This window comes from Nycticebus coucang, chromosome 8 (assembly GCF_027406575.1).
Source record: "Nycticebus coucang isolate mNycCou1 chromosome 8, mNycCou1.pri, whole genome shotgun sequence".
Lineage (NCBI taxonomy): Eukaryota > Metazoa > Chordata > Mammalia > Primates > Lorisidae > Nycticebus > Nycticebus coucang.
In genome coordinates, this window is record NC_069787.1 from 132892094 (window position 1) to 132909401 (window position 17308).

Sequence of the window (17308 nt, forward strand, 5' to 3'; positions counted from 1 at the left end):
CGTATAGAGAGGGTCTTGCTGTCTTTTCCAGCTGGTCCCTAACTCTTGGCTTCAGTGATCCCCTCATTTCAGCTTCCCAAAATGCTGGACTTGCAGGCATGAGCCACTGCGCCAGGGCAAGAATAACAAAACTTCTGATGAGATCACTGCGTATCATGTGGAGTTGGGTAACAGTGAGGGGTTAGGGAAAACAGGCCGAATGCTGGGGAGGTGGTCAGGACTCTCTGCTACAGCTTCTGGGAGCCCTCTGCAGTTCTCAGCAGGTGGGCGAGACAGGCAGGTTTGTCTATAGGTGTAGGCTATGAGCACCCATGTGCCTGTCCCCCTGAATCAGGATTTATCCCTCACGGGTAGGGGTGGGCAGCTTTTCATATAGATAAGAGCAATTCCCATGTATTTCTCAGTCAATTTTAGATTAGCCAATTTTAATATGGAGCTCTTTGCTATTTTCTTCTGTTTTTACATGAAGTTTTTATTATTGTTACCTTTATATTACGTATCAGCATACTTTTTCTGCTATACTTTGCAAAATCATTGTTCCTAGTCTGTCATTTGTATTTTTTACTTTTCTTGTGTATATTTTATGATAAAAATTTAAAAATATGTATATAATAAAATGTATGTCTTTTCTCTCGTTGCTTCTAAATTTTGAGTCATGTTGAAGAATGTTTCCCCACTCCCAGATTATAGAAGAACTCATAAATGCTTTTTAAAATATACACACACAGTGCTGTTTTAAACCCATGATTTAAATACCTGATCCATTGGGAATTTATCCTGGCTTATGTTGTTAGAAATGGATCCAATTTTATCCTTGTGCATATGGCTAGCCAGTTTTCACAACAACATTTATTTAAAAGTCCATGTTTTACCCAGTGATTTGAAATATTGTGTACTAAATTTTCATATGCAACTGCATCTATTTCTGATTTGCTACCTTTCCATCAATTTTTCTGCCTATTTCTGTGCTGATATCAAACTATTTGAATTACGGCGGCTTTGTAGTACTTTCAAAAACATCTTCTGTGACTTTTCCTCCCAGCCTTTGCTACAGACATTGCTTCTCTGTTACAGAGTTTATCTAGTCAGTTATTCTTACTTGTTTTAAAATTCCCAATGAACTTTATAATCAACTTCTTTAGCTCTAAAAAAGCCTAAAGTTACTGAATCAAATAAGATCAAGGTCTGTGTGGCCTTGCTGACTTTTTCTCTCCCACATTATGGGATGTCTTTCTATTTATTTAGGTTGAGCTTTTCTTTCAAAAGCACTTTACAGTTTTACTAATACAGAAATTGGACATTTTTTGTTAAATTTATGTCAAGTTACATTCTTGTATTTTCTACCTCCCATGAGATCTACGATTCAATTACATATTTTCACTGGCTTTGTTTATATATGAAGTCAGACAATCAAGTTCACAAACTCATTCTAGAAAAAGTGCTGGGTGGCGCCTGTGGCTCAAGGGGTAGGGCGCCAGTCCCATATGCCGGAGGTGGCGGGTTCAAACCCAGCCCCGGCCAAAAAAAAAAAATAGAAAAAGTGCTATGTACCTCACGGCTGAATATCAATGTGGTCACCTTCCCAGTCCTCCCCTCGAGGAGCCAGGCACCACGGCCAGCACCTAGTCCACCCTTCAAAGCAATTGTCAGACCTTGTATGACGACCAGCTCTGACGGCTATTCCGGAAAAAAGAGTTCTAAAATGGCTTTGAAGGGTGGACTGGGTTCTGGCGGTGGCGCACAGCTTCCCCAGGGGCCCTTCTAAGTGATCACACTGATGTTCAGCCGTGAGGCAGGTGGCACTTTGTCTATGATGAGCCCGCCTGCTTCACTGTCCAGGCTCTTATATACACACATACACATGCTACCGATTTTTATATCTAAATTTTAAAACCTGTTAGTTTGTGAAATTCTCTGATCGTTTATATTTTCTCATGGATTCTTTTGAGTTATCCAGATATATAATCTCATCTTCTTTTAGTAAATACAGTTTATCTCCATGTATCCCAATCTTATGCCAGGAATTGCTTTCTCATGATGGATAAGAGCTCTGGTTAGTGTTATGGACTGAATGTGTGTGTCCCCCCCACTCCGACCCCACTAAACTCATTTATTGAAGCCTTAACCCTCCATGTGGCTTATTTGGTGTAAGGAAATAATTAAGATTTAAATCATGTCATGAGGGTGGGGCCTCGATCCAACAAAATTAGTGTCCTCATCAGAAACGCACCAGAGAGCACTTTCTCTCTCCACTTGCCCCATCTTTCTCACTCTCTCTGTCTCTCTCATCTCTCCCTCTCTCCACATTCACACAAAGATGGGTCTCAGGTACACACACCAGGATGGCAGCCAGCTGCACCCCGAGGAGGGAGACTTCACCAGCCACCAACACTGCTGAAACCTTGATTTTGGAATCCATTCTCCAGAGGTGTAAAATAAAAATTTCCATTGTGTAAGCCACTCAGTCTAACATATTTTGTTATGCTATCCCTGGAAGGTTGCTGCAAATATTATATTCAATAGAATGCTAAATGGTGTGGGTGTGGTAGGCATCTTGGCTTTGTTCCTGGATTTTGAGGAAAAGCATTGTAATGTTAAGTGTCAAATATTAAAGTTTCCTAAGCTATTGGGATGACATAAAATATATTGTAATACGCTGAGAAAGTTTACTGAGTATTTTTAACATGAATGTGCATTGAATTTTACCTACCACATCTACTACATTAGCAGAAACAATCATACAATTTTTCCTTCTATATCCTTTTTTAAAAAATTTTATTTATTTATTTATTATGCTGTGAGCTCACAGCAGCCTCAAACTCTTGGGCTTAAGTGATTCTTTTGCCTCAGCCTCACAAGTAGCTGGGACCACAGGCACCTGCCACAAAGCCCGGCTATTTTTTTTTTATATTGTTACAGTTGTCATTGTTATTTTAGCAGGCCCAGGCCGGATTCGAACCTGCCAGCCTTGGTGTATGTGGCCGGCGCCTTACCCACTGAGTACAGGGCACCACCCTCTTTTACATCCTTAATTTAATGAAGTAAAATACTGGATTGTCTAATATTGGACCACTCTTACAATCTTAGAATAAAATTCCCTGGATCATGCCTATTCTACTAAAACTATGCTGGTGGAGTATTTTGGTTGTTATTTTAAGATTTAGATTTGTGTCTCAAAGAAAAATTCTGGTAGATTTTTACAGATATGGTAGAAGGAAGAGAGACTGTAAGAAACTTGTAACAATCTAGGTGAGGAATTGCTGAGGAGTCAAACGAAGGCAGAAGTTACTTGTCATTTCTCTGTTTTATTTCAGCCTTCCTGAGTAGTCCATAAACCCCAGCAGAACCCGGCTTCTTCATTACCATGTCTACAGAACCCATTACAGTAGACTATTTATTAATTCAGCAAATGAATGAACTTTAAAAATATCTATGACTAAATAGGGGTGACCTGGAGGGAATAAACCCAGCTGACATTTGTAGGTAGAGTCAATAGGATACAGGGATTGAGAACAGAGAGATAAAATTAGGTGATATTCTTGTCATTCATTTAGGGAATTTAAGAAAGAACCAATCTGTGGAGAGGTAAGTAAGAGATTGATGCTGATTTATAATATTAGATATATTATATGGAACTTTTCGTGAGACAACGAACGGGAGACATCTATTTCTAAAAATGAGCCCTAAATGGAATGAATGAATGATTTATCAGGTTTCCACTGTTTGCTTGATATTATGGAATGTGCATTATAAGAAGCTTCGTTCTAAGCTAACAACAAGATGGTAGGGTTATTCATGTTCTCAGATTAAGATAAGGAAGTTAATATCACCCAGCCATGAAGTGTTGGAACCAGGCAGTCTAACGCCAGTGCAGCTTCTGTGCCATATGAACTTCTAGGCTTTAACGAACAGTGTAATGCTTCATAGCTGAGACATCAGGAATAAATTAAATTACCTTTCAAGAGTCCATAGAGCAATAATTAAGAATGAGAAGAAAAAAAAAAACAAAAAAAAGCGAGCAAAAGTATTTAAGAAGTAGGCAGAGGAGGATCCGAGGGAAGAGAGGGGAAGAGGCGGGGACAGAGTTGAGAGGAAACCTGGAGAGAGGGAGGGACAGAGCCTCTGTGTGGGAGAGTCCAGACAGGAAATCTGATCTACTTTCAGAGCCTGTTCCTTTTCTTTTAAGTTCCAAAATTCCCCCCATGTCAATAAATTCCTGCTGTTTAAATTTGTACCACCCCCCGAATTATTTGGTATCAAATATTATGAGATATCCACAGATACCTAAATGACATGAGATTTTTCAAAATTATCAAATAGCAGAATGACCTTTATCATGATAAAGATCACGATGTTTGTTAACTTAGGAAATTTATAAATTTGAAAAGACTCACATTTTATAAGCCTATGTCACTCACATGTTGCCATATGGAGAATAAGTGGCTAAGACAGTGAACAAATGAACACAGTGTACGTCAACGTTTTTTAGTTGTAACGTAACTGGTACGACATAGGAGTACATAGCATATTAGCTTTGCCTGTGGGCCCCCCGTCATTTCCTTTCTTGTAAATATAAGATGCAATGTCAAGGAAGTTACCCACTTGGTCTTGGTTGAAAACTTCCAGTGGAACAGTGCAAATCATCTTCATAGTCAATTAAATGCAATTTGTTAACGAGGTTTTTGATTCCATTTTATACATATTTTATGGAGTTGATAAGATTCCAGAGTTGCTTTAAGAAAAGGAAAATTTTCCATACGTATGCAAGGAAATTGTCATAGAAATCAGACCCCAAAATGAATGTTTCAAAAGCAAGAAGGATAAAGAATTGAAACCGTGGAATTTTGTTTCTGCAACTTGCACTTCTTTTTTTTTTTTTTTTATTGTTGGGGACTCATTGAGGGTACAATAAACCAGGCTACACTGATTGCAATTGTTAGGTAAAGTCCCTCTTGCAATCATGTCTTGCCCCTATAAAGTGTGACACACACTAAGGCCCCACCCTCCTCCCTCCATCCCTCTTTCTGCTTCCCCCCCCATAACCTTAATTGTCATTAATTGTCCTCATATCAAAATTGAGTACATAGGATTCATGCTTCTCCATTCTTGTGATGCTTTACTAAGAATAATGTCTTCCACTTCCATCCAAGTGAATACGAAGGATGATGTTTTAACCGGTTTCCTTTCAGGAAAGGAGTTTTTGAATGTGGTGACATATGCCATCCAGTGGCTGACACTAGGTACTGCAGGATAAACTAGAAAATTTTATTTTTATGTAAATAACTGGGGAGTCACAGTGCTTCATCCATAGGTTTTTTCATAAAAATAAATAATATAAATTTTTACTTTACAGATTATTATTTTTAGTGCCAAGTTGATCTAAAATTAACTCCCTTTAGTGTATGCAACTTCAAAGTAAAGGGGAAGAATAAAAACAGAAGAAAAGAGAAAGGGAAGAAAAATAAGATGGGATTTTTCTCCCTATCACAATAGAAAGCATAAACAGGGTGTAATTTAGTTATAGTTCTTCAATATTTTAGTTTTGGGTGATGCCATTTTGTCATTGAACAGATGTTAATCTATCCCTACTTCAGATACAATTCTTATAGAATAAATAAAACTGATCTATCTCTCCATCTACCTATCTATCTATCTACATTAAATGGAAATGCCACAGGTAAAAATGAATGTATAACCTCTCCACCTTAATTTTACTAGCGTTAACTATTGTGCATATATACTTCCCTATCTAAATTGACAGAATTAATCTTAATTGGATAGTCTCCATGTGGACGTCAATGATCAATTTTTGTCGTTACCTTGTTCAACTCTCAGCAGCATCTGACACAGTTTAAAGACACTCCCTCCTCAGGAAGTGCTTTCTCCACTTTCAGGCCCAGCTGCAAGGTGAAACCTGGTTCTCCTATTCAAACAGGAGGGGGAAACGCCTCCAGGCACACTCAGGGGTGTGGGCTACCCCCTTCCTGCTTTCAAGTTCATACTTGCACACATATTTCATTTATTTCAGAATAGTGGAAAAGCTGCACAAAACTAACTCAACTATTTTTATTTCAGTTTTTAAGGAAATTTATTATTTATTTGTTTATTTTAGACACAAGGTCACCTGGGCTAGAGTGCAATGGCACAATCATGGCTCACTGCAGCCTCAAACTCCTGGGCTCAAGTGATCCTCCCACCTAATCCTCCCAAGTAGCTGGAAATACAGATTTCCACTACTATGCCCAGCTAAAGTTTTTTGTGCAAAGATGAGGGTCTTGCTGTGTTGTCCAGGCTGGCCTCTAATTCTTGGTCTCAAGCAATCCTCCTTTCTCAGCCTCTCAAATTTCTGAGGTCACAGGCATGAGCCACTGTCTCTGGCCTTTATTTCACTGCTTGATACATACACACTCTCCTTTGGATGGAGAGGAAAAGGAGCTAGTGGCTGCTCCATCTTACCCTTTTCCATGCATGTCACCATTTTCACGGTACATGTTGGCTGACGCAGGGAGCAGCATGACTAACCAATGCTGTACCAGGGTTCCCTGGTTGCTCACCTTTCTTAGAACACCATTGCTCTAGAGTAAATTCTAGTTTGAATGGGAAGCGTGGCCTCTCAGGCTGTCAAGACCACTTACCATCGTGCGTGTGGCCTGCGTCTCTGCACCTGTGCTGAGTCTGCCTGAGTCTGCCCGAGCTGGTGGCTCTGCTGGAATTCTGTGCCCATGACGTGTCACTAATGCCGTGACACACGGGAATGGCAGAGGCATATTACGTCTTCTCTCCTCACTTGTCTGCTCCATTGTCCCATCAAGCTTTACGTACAAAACACAGTTCAAGGATAAAATTACTGAGAATTGGTGTCAGATGAGCAACCAAGTGTGGGGGTCCTTTTGTGTGGAATCTCCAAGAACTAGGATAGTGCCTGATACATAGAATGTGCTGGATAAATATTTGTGAAGTGAATAAATGAATGCTTTATTTTTGTATCCCTGAAACTTAACAGCACATTGCTTAGTATTATATAACTGCTCAGTGAATATTGTGGGAGGGAGGGAGGAAGTGGGTTTGATGGGAGAATCTCCAGTATTTACATCTATATGATTAGCATCTAAATTATTGTTTTAAAGTTGGGTGTATTCTGGCAACATCTTTATACATTACTTAAATTAAAAAAAAAACTTATTGTCCTACTAATACATTATAAAACTTTATTGAGGGCAAGTGGGATTAGAACTCAAATTGCAATATTTTTTTCTTCTCTTACTTTTGCCTCTGATTCATCTTACTAAAAAGGTACACAGACAAAACACATTTAATTCTCTATTTCTCTGTAATAATTTCACAGGCAAAAGTTGAAATGAGATTTGAACTGTGCTTTGTTGACTAGCAACTGATTGCTTTATAAATATTTCAATGACATTTCATTACCTTTGTTGATAAGAGTGACATTGTACTTTTGTCTATCATTCATAACTGATAAAATTTAATTACTATAAATTTTGGAAAACAAGTGCTTAGAGGATCTCAAAAGAAAACAAGTGCCACAAAACAACAATATGTTCTGATGACTCCAGCCTTGTTCTAACAGGTTCCCATCAAATATGCAGCAGGTGAATTTGCAAGTCTTTTTAATTTGCAATTCAGAATATACACATTTAATGAAATAGCTGTTTATCATAAATAAATACAGAGAGAAAGTAGATATAAGAACTAAAGGTATATGGTTAAATTGGTAGATTCAGGTAAATGTAACTATAATAAAATTTGTTGTAATTTGTTTGTTTATGTTGTAGAAGTCTCTTTCTGACTTCTTATTCAATTGTACACCTTCAGGAAAGGCACCTCCTTTTGAGTTAAATTCAATAAACATTAGTAAATAGCTCACATGTGTGGCAAATACTATGCTGAGACTTGAGAATATAATCATAAACATTTCCTGCCTTCTGAATCTCACAGCTCAGAGGGAAAAGTAACAAATAGATTATTATTTCAATAAAATTATAATACAAAGGTACAATGTATCCAATGTACTCAATAGTATTATGAGACCAATATACAATCACCCACACATTCATACCAATGATAAAACACAACCATAGTCCAGAAAAAAGGAGGGAAGAGGAGGGAGAGGCAGGGAAGGAGGGAAACCGGGGGGAGGGAGGGTCTTTGCTGGGACCTCACCTAATGTGCACAATGCAATGGTACCTTTCAGATCTATTAAGAGTAGAGTATAAGGGTCTGACCACAACAAATAAGCAAGTGAGGTCACGGGTCTGTTAATCAGTTTGATGTAAGCATTCCACGTCGTATATCAGATCAGCCACTGTACGTCATAAATGTACACAGTTATCATTTAAAAAAAAAGAAAAAGAAAAGAAAATGGGACGAATGTTACAGAAAATGGAGAGAGAGTGAGACAAGACGTGTGTGTTTTGGAAAAGGCGTTGTGGCGTTGGTGGTGACATCATTGCATTTGTCCTTGTCACTGTCACCAGCGGTCACCTTTGCAGCCTTAGATGCCGTCCTGTCACCCTTTGCCTTCGGGTCTGAGGTATCCCCTGTTAACTTTGTCTGCAAGCTCTCCTTTCCCTCTGCTCGCCCACTCAAGTCAGTATTCCTCACAATTCCACCCCACCTCTCTTCATTTCCTTCTTCCACAGTCTCTCTAAACAATCTGATTCAGTCCCAGGGCTTTGATTATCAAAAATATGTTGAAACCTCTCAAAAATGTATCTGTAATTCGCCCCTCTCTCTCCCCGCTGCGGAGCCCATATTACAGGGCAGTTGCCGCACCTCACTGCCCTGAGAGCCCTCAGACCTAACACGTTCTGAAGATGACCCCATTTCGCAAGCCCCTCAGTGCCCCTCAGTTCTGAAGATGACCCCGTTTCCCAAGCCCCTCAGTGCCCGGCACTACCCTCCAGTTGTCAAGGCTGGAGATCTTAGATGACGTTCTCCACTTGTCCTCCCTTGTCTTCTGTGCCCATTCAGCTCTGTCACTGATAACTTCTAGAGGGTCCCTCAACTTCCTCTCCGCTGTATCCTCGTGGTGCAATGCCTGGATTTTCACAAGACTCTCCTGAGTTGCCCCTGGCCTCCAGTCCTGCCTCTTTTAATCCATTTTCCACAATGCCATCCAGTGATCTCATGAAAGCCCAGCTCTGATAATACCCTTCTCTTCATGAGAAATTCTTTTTTTTTTTTTTTTTTTGTAGAGACAGAGTCTCACTTTATGGCCCTCGGTAGAGTGTCGTGGCCTCACACAGCTCACAGCAACCTCCAACTCCTGGGCTTAAGGCGATTCTCCTGCCTCAGCCTCCCGAGTAGCTGGGACTACAGGCGCCCGCCACAACGCCCGGCTATTTTTTGGTTGCAGTTTGGCCGGGGCCAGGTTTGAACCCGTCACCCTCGGCATATGGGGCCGGCGCCGCCCCTAAAATTCCTTTTAATGAACGCTGATAGAATTTTTAATAAATCTGAACAGCATTTTATTTGAATTTAGATGAAAACACTGCACAAAAGTGGATTTATCGCATGAGTTAATAAGCAGCATTGTTCAGTACTTTGGCCTCATTCACCCTATTTATGCTATCAGATTTTGCCCTTAGAAAATAGATTGAACAGTGAACGCTGTAATTCATTAAAAGAACAACAATAAACAATTTAAAATATAGTCTCAATTTTTTTTTAGTATTCATTATAGTAATCCTTTTAAATCACTTCTCTCCCAGCTGCCAAGCCACGTGGTAGTTTCAGGTAATCAGATGAGTCAGTGGACTTACTTGGCACCTTTAGATTTATCTCTACCTGCCCAGGCAGCTCACACGGCAACGTGAGGCAGCGTAGCAGTCTGCAGGGCACCCAACTCAGTACCGTCAGAAATGGTACCTCACTGCTCAGGATGACCAGGAAAGACCCAGCAGTGATTTTACTGGTAAGGAAGGAGAGGTTGATTGAATTCTAAAAAGAAAATAACAAAAACATCGTGAGTTTCTAGGAATTTTTTTAAAGGTTGGTGTGATATAGGCAAACATCTGTGTATGGAGCAGAATTTGGAGGTTAAAACAAGAGTGCGATTAAAGGCATATAGAGTAGAGGGTAGCTTAGCTACACGCTGGACATTTACCCATCTCCCTCCCCTCAAGAAGCAGCTCATTATGGGAAATATCAGAGATTTTAACAGCCTTTGGCAAAAGAAAATGGAACCCTCAGTACATATCACATCATATTTTTGCAAATGAAAAATTTAAAAAGTCAAGCTTTATTGAATTTGGCAAGTTGCCATTACAACTGTAGACAGCAAAATCTTTAGAACTTACCAGTTAGCTTGTGTTAGGCTAAACAAGATGATGTAGGTATGAAAAAATGTAACATACCAAAGCTCCGCGGTGCTGCATGAGATTTAGGCAGCCCTAAACATCCTTCAGTTGATTCTCCTGCACCTTTTGTCAAAACCACCTGCACTCACATTTCAGGACTTCAGCGCAGAGCTGTTGTTAACTCATCCCATTATTTATCTGAAAGCAAGAGAACTGTCCTTCACATGTCACACACGCCATGCTACCGTCCTGCAGCACATGAGCACGCACGTCCACAGCCTCCAGCGGCTTCGGGGCGATGACTCTGGGGAACAAACGAGAGGCCCCCTCCCCAGCAGCCTGTTCCTTTTTTGCAACAGACCCCAGAGCAGTGACGTTCAAAGGCCCAGTGTTGGGGCCACCAGTTAGAGCTGGCAGAACCTCGGGCAGACAAGGAAACAAAAAACGCAAGTCGAGTTACACAAAGAGACATTTTGTTCATTTAAAGCATCATTATTATCAGATAGCTTTTTACTATTTGGATTACTTACTATATATCTCCATTTTAGAAATGGTGAAATACATAGACCTTCTGTTGTTTTTAGTTACTTTATTTGGAGAAAAAATTATCAATTTAATGTAAATTCACTCTTTTTCAGAATTTTGCATGTTTATAATATACTCAGATCAGAAACTATTACTAGTCTATGAGTTTGTAATAAGTAAATTAAGTTAAACTTTTACAATCTTTGACTATAATTTATATGGGTATATTTCTACACATATTCATGCAAAAGATCCTGGCAGAAATTTTCATATGAAGTGAGGATTTGTTTTTATAAAGATCTAAAGTGGAAAACCTGGTTCATCCTGTACTTTCTATCAACTATCCCTGTCTGGTAACACTTACCCTAGTCATAATTCATGCCTGAGAGTAACTTATTGCTTCCTCGCAATAATTTCTTCTGCTTTACGTTTCAAGCTGTCTCGGCCTGATGCTAAAGTCCTGAGTCCACCTGCTCCCCTGAAGGTCAGATCTCCTTCCACCCAACTGCAAGGTCAACCTCTCCAAACATCTCTTTGCTGCTGGTCTCACTCTGCCATGAAGGCCTGCTGTATGCCAGACCCAGAGCCGGGCGTTCAAAATTCTTTCAGACTGAGCGCTCAGATCAACTTCACATCTCTAGGGGGTTGGAGGGGGATCTTAATTTATCTCTAATTTAATCTTTCAGGAAGAAATACTTTTTCCATGACTATTTTCTCTCAAAGACTAGACTATAAAGCAGCATCCATACATCAAGGTTACAAACATACCATGACATTTTTCTCCGATTTGGTCTTGTTTCCTAACCAGTTATTCTTCATACCATGATAGGGAAATATACGTTCCTTAATCTGAAGCTGAAAGAAGCCTCTTGGAGTGTGCTCCATAAGCAACACAGGTGTGAACACACAGCATTTCCCTGTGGAGCGTTTCCAGCGTTGTGACCAGCTCCGAGCTGTGACCGATCGGTTTCCATCCTCCATGCCGACACCGGGTGACGGTGGACACTGGATATTCCACCATTCCCTGCACCAACACTCACTTCCTGCTTATGACACAGCAGTCACTGTGTTTGGCATGAGAGGCGCCAAGTGTTGAGCAAGGAGGGAAGGGACCCTGTGACTGTGGTAGTTGGTTATCTGGTCATAGTGGATGGCCAACATGGAGGAAGAGTTAAAGAAGAGTTAAGGAAGACTAGTTAGCTAGTTACTCATGGAGAGAAGCTGTTTCTTAGGTTTTTAGATTGGATTGGGCATTTTTCCCTGGAATAATCTCTTAAATCAGCATGCTAGTGCTTACATCAAAGCGTACATAACAACCGTAATTAATACTTGTGAACTTGATGTGAGTGAGACCGTCTGGTGCCTGCTCTCCGCACAGCTCCACGAGGGTAGAGGCTGGCCTGTGTGCTCACCACTGTGTCCTCAGGACCCAGGCCAATGCCCAGATATCGATGTAAATATATATTGGGTTCATGGTGAAGTCTTAATGCCAGGAGCAAGACTTTCATTTCTCTTATAGAATCTTCACTACCACGTCCCCACCAGGATAAGGAAAACTCTTGTGGCTCTCATCTGGTCTCAAAACAGATTGTGACTTGGAATTGGGAGGGAACATGGAGGAGCTGACCAGGTCCACACACCTGGAATCCCCCAAACCACAGCTGGCTGAATCTTCTCGGTGTCGAACTAGATTTGCCAATTCTCTGTTAAATGACTTTGTTTAAAATATAAAAACAGCCGATAATGATCACAGAAAAGCTGGCATTGAGGCAATTCTGCTCTCTTTCCGAGGCTTGGGCAGAGTGGTCACTCATTCTGTTCACCGTCTGGTTTAGCCGCTTAATTTTGAGCGTCCCTTTCCCATGATCCTCTGCTTCTCCCACTGTAATTCTACAAATAGTTTTTTTCTGACACCGTGTTCTGAATCTTTCCTTTTTCTTCTACCATGTCTTTATTTCCATTTTCATGGGGATTACCCATGAGTAACAAGCCCCTGTCAATTAATTCTCATGTAGAAATCATTTACAAAATATATAAAAGTACGACTCTCCTTGAAGTATTGAGGGGGGTGCAAGGGTTCGGATGCAAGGCCTTTTCTTGCTTTTCCACCTTCTCTAAGGTGCCTATACTCCTTGGCTCCTGGCTTCCTCCCATCTTTAAAGCCACTGCTCGGCCAGTCCAGTCTCTCTCCCACCCCACTGCTCTGATGCTAACCCTTCTTCCTCCCTCTGACACATTTAACCACACTTGTGGTTACACTGGGCCCACTGGATAATCCAGGAAAGCCCTCCGGTCTCAGGGTCAGCTGGTCAGCACCCCTAATTCCACGGGCTGCCTCACATGCCCGTCATCATGTCCGGTAACATATGCAGGGTTTCCAGGTATTAAGATGTGGACATCTTCGAGGGGCTATTATTGTGTCTGACACAGAAGGGTTTGTGTGTCTTTCCTTTAGTTGATTCTGTCTTCCTTTGAAGAACCTTAAGATTTCCTGTTTGCTTTTTTCCTTTTCACTTCTGTGTTTGACAGGGCTCTCCAGAGAGATGGAAAAAAATATATATATATATCTGTATATTTATCTATCTATCTCTCTACCCATCTATATATATAGAGAGAAGATGGTATTTATTAGGAGAATCAGCTGGAGCAATTATGGAGGCTGGGAAATCTCACCATGGGCCATTTGCAAGCTGAAGACCCTGGGATTCCGGTAGTGTGGCTCAGTCCCAGTCTGAAGGCCTGAGAACCAGGAAAGCTAGTCATGTGATTCTTGGTCTGTGGCCAAAGGTCTGAGAGCTGTACCCCCCCACCCCCCGGTGTGTGTCTGTGTGTGTGTGTATGTGTCACTAGTGTAAGCTATGGAGTGAAGGCCAGAGAGCTGCAGCTCCAATGCCCAAGAGCAGAGGAGTGGCCCTGCTCCAGGAGAGAAGGAACCTGCCCTTCTCTTTGTTTTCTATCCTGAGTCCCCAGCTGATGAGATGGTGCCCATTCCCATTGAGGGCAGGGAAAAAAGCACTCCCTCATACAGAAAAGTACTTACACGTGGTCACCTTTGATATTTTTTAAACAGCTCACGTGCCACATTTGGGATATTCCTCACCTCAATTGATCCTGCAGCTTAAGAGAAACAAAATAGTATTATTTTAAAAGTTAATTCTCTAAGAGCATGTGCCAGCTCTTACATCTTTTAACTGATGCTGGTCAACTTGTAAATTGTAAGGAACTTCACCTAATTTCAAGCTTGATTGTTTTGTGGATGTTTCAAAAGTAGTTTACAGATTTTGATGTTACATTAAAAAAAAAAAATCAGATACATCCATAGCTTGTAATCTATTGTCAGAACACTGATTATTTCTTTGTGAGATGGGTAACCACTGAAGTATTCTGCTCAAAAGAGTGCCCTGAGTTTAACAGAATCACCGTGGGTGTTGTATTACAGGGAGGTTGCAGGAGAGCAGCAAAGCAACTGTTTCAATGATACTAAGAAACGCGGGGCTCACACCACGCCTGGTTTGGGTAGTCAGATTTTGAATACGTTTTGAAAGAAGTGCTCATAGGATTTCTTGAGGGATCAAATGCAGGATTTCAGAGGCAGAGAGCAATTGAGGATAACGGACTTTGGGAGCATATGAAAGCAGCTGATGTGGGCAGGAGGTTTACAAGTTTACTTCTGGAATATTAAGATTGAGTTGTTTATAAAACGTCCAGGAGGAATTTCAAGTACGCAGGTAAATAGTCTGGGCTGCAGCTGGACCTTTGGAGTCAGCTGCACATAGATGGTTTTTTAAAACCATGAGACAGACCAGGATCATTAACGGAGTGAGTTCAGAAAGACAGAGGTCTTCAGGCTGGCTCTGGGGACACTTGGTCTCAAGACAGAAAGACAGAGGTCTCCAGGCTGGCTCTGGGGACACTTGGTCTCAAGACAGAAAGACAGAGGTCTCCATGCTGGCTCTGGGACACTGGTCTCAAGACAGAAAGACAGAGGTCTCCAGGCTGGCTCTGGGGACACTTGGTCTCAAGACAGAAAGACAGAGGTCTCCAGGCTGGCTCTGGGGACACTTGGTCTCAAGACAGAAAGACAGAGGTCTCCAGGCTGGCTCTGGGGACACTTGGTCTCAAGACAGAAAGACAGAGGTCTTCAGGCTGGCTCTGGGACACTGGTCTCAAGACAGAAAGACAGAGGTCTCCAGGCTGGCTCTGGGGACCTGCAGGGAACAGCAAGACAGACTATGGAGTAAAAGCCAGCTGGGTGTGCGGTCCTGGAGCTGAACGCCACACCGGCCGGGAGGAGGGAGCAGGTGGACGTCCCCAGGGCAGGGAGAGTCCAAGGACAGGAAGCCGAGCAGCTGACCGCTGGAGGTAGAGGTTGAAGGTCATTCACGGTCTCGCCCGGCGCAGCTCCAGGGGCGCGTGGAATGAAGACTGGAACAGGAGAAACAGGTGCCCGGACCATTTCCCTGCTTTCCCCGGTGCTGTGGGAGACATAAGGCCCTCTGTGGAGATGGAAGCTGCAGGTAGAAGGGGGCCAGAGAGAGTTTTGCTTTCGTTTAATGGGAAAAATCACAGCATGTTTTTCATCCTTGTGGGAATGAGCAGGTGGCAGGTGGGGAGGAGAAGTTAGAGAGGCAGAGGCTGATACTTTCTGGATCCATGGCTTTGAGTAATCCACAGACGGAGACAGAAGTGCTGATTAAGCCCCTGGTCCCCAGGAGAAAGCAGAGGGTCGGTCAGTGTGAGGGGGGTGATGGCTGACCATCTCCTGTAGAAATGATTTTCCGACCGCTCAGGTGTAAGTAAGGATTGGTCAGAGACTTAGAGAAGAAGGGAGACACGCCAGGGTAGTCGAGGGGTGGGGAGGATGGTTCTCTGCCGCACCCCCGGCATCAAGCCGTGGCGGGATGGCTCTGTCCGCGTTGTAAAAACTGTGGTAAGGCGGTGGGTGCTCTTCGGAGCGTTGCCCCCAGTCCCCCTGGCTTGCGACAGCAGCGCATAAGTTGCCTAGCATGCCTTTTAGTGAACGTAGGAAGTCATGAGGTGCGGCATAAAAGCCTAAGAAACTTTTACCCTGAAACCTGTCTGTTCAGTTGAATGACTGATTATTGCCTGATTGTTTTGAGAAACCAAGAATAAACACAGTGACTTACTGATCCACAATTAAACACAGCAAGTATGGCTGTGCCGGACTCAGTGGCTCCAAGAGAGCCTGTACAACAGCACGTCCCCACCATAAATGTCAGTGAATTGAAATAGTACATCGAGAGAATGCAGGCACGGCAAACAGGATGTTCCAACATGACACCTCCTGCAGTAAAACTTTACTTAGAAAAACATCTGACTTCACTAATTAGTAAAACTTTACTTAGAAAAATGTCTTACTTCACTAATTTTCATATGTAACACAAATCAATAGAGCAGTTTAATGTTTAACAAGCAATTAACTATAAATCAAAATATAGTTACTAATTAGAGTAAAAATATATAGAAGTAGTCAAACATTATACATAAAAGAATATGTTCAGCTGTTTTTAAAAGAGATCATAAGAAACTGAGACCAATTAAAGAACTAAGAGAAGTTACAAGCCTTGACATTCCTAGATAAGGAGAAGCAACCAGGTGTTACTAATGAAACCACTTCTTTAGAACAAAAACCTTGAAAATATACAGTACATCAAAAGAATGTAAATACCATAAACAAAATGTTTCCAACCTGATATCCACCCACCTTTTCCCCCTATCTCTAACCTTGTCTTTCCTAACCTCACTTTCAATATAGTTTAGTTTTCATACAATATCCTTTTATTTCTCATGTTTCCTTTACACTTTAATCACTTATATGATTCATAATACACCTCTAATCATAACAACTATATATAATCATGAAACTAAAACTATGAAAGAAAGTAGTGTTATATGTTAAAAAACACATTTCAACTTTAGATAAAAGGAGCTGAAAAGTAACTGCTGCTTATCAGCTACCTCACAGCTGCCATTTGTTCCCCCTTGCAGGCAAAACACTGTGAAAGATAGATGGTTGAATGCCTGCGTTTGTAAGACAAGATAAGAACTTGTGACCACCTGCAAGTCATAAAAATGTCTTTTGTGATTTGTAATGCTTTGTCAAAAATGTATAAAAGACACTCTTAAAATTCAGTAAAGTTGCAGCTACTTCCATCATCACTTGTGGTGTCTAGTAGTCTGTCAAAACCATCCTGCGTCGACCTTCCAATCAACCTGTAACGTTCGCCCTGAAAAACCCTCAGACTGAGACTCATTCGACCGGTTGCCGCGACAGCTGGCGCCCTCGAACAGGGACCTGAAGGACAGGTGATCTTTCTTTTTCTTTCTTTCTTCTCTCTTTTCAGATTGAAGGCGACTCTCACCAGGGAGCTCGAGTCCCGCCGGTAAAGGCTGACCGGTTAAGTGTGAGTAATCAACAGGTACCATGAGGCACGCATTGATCA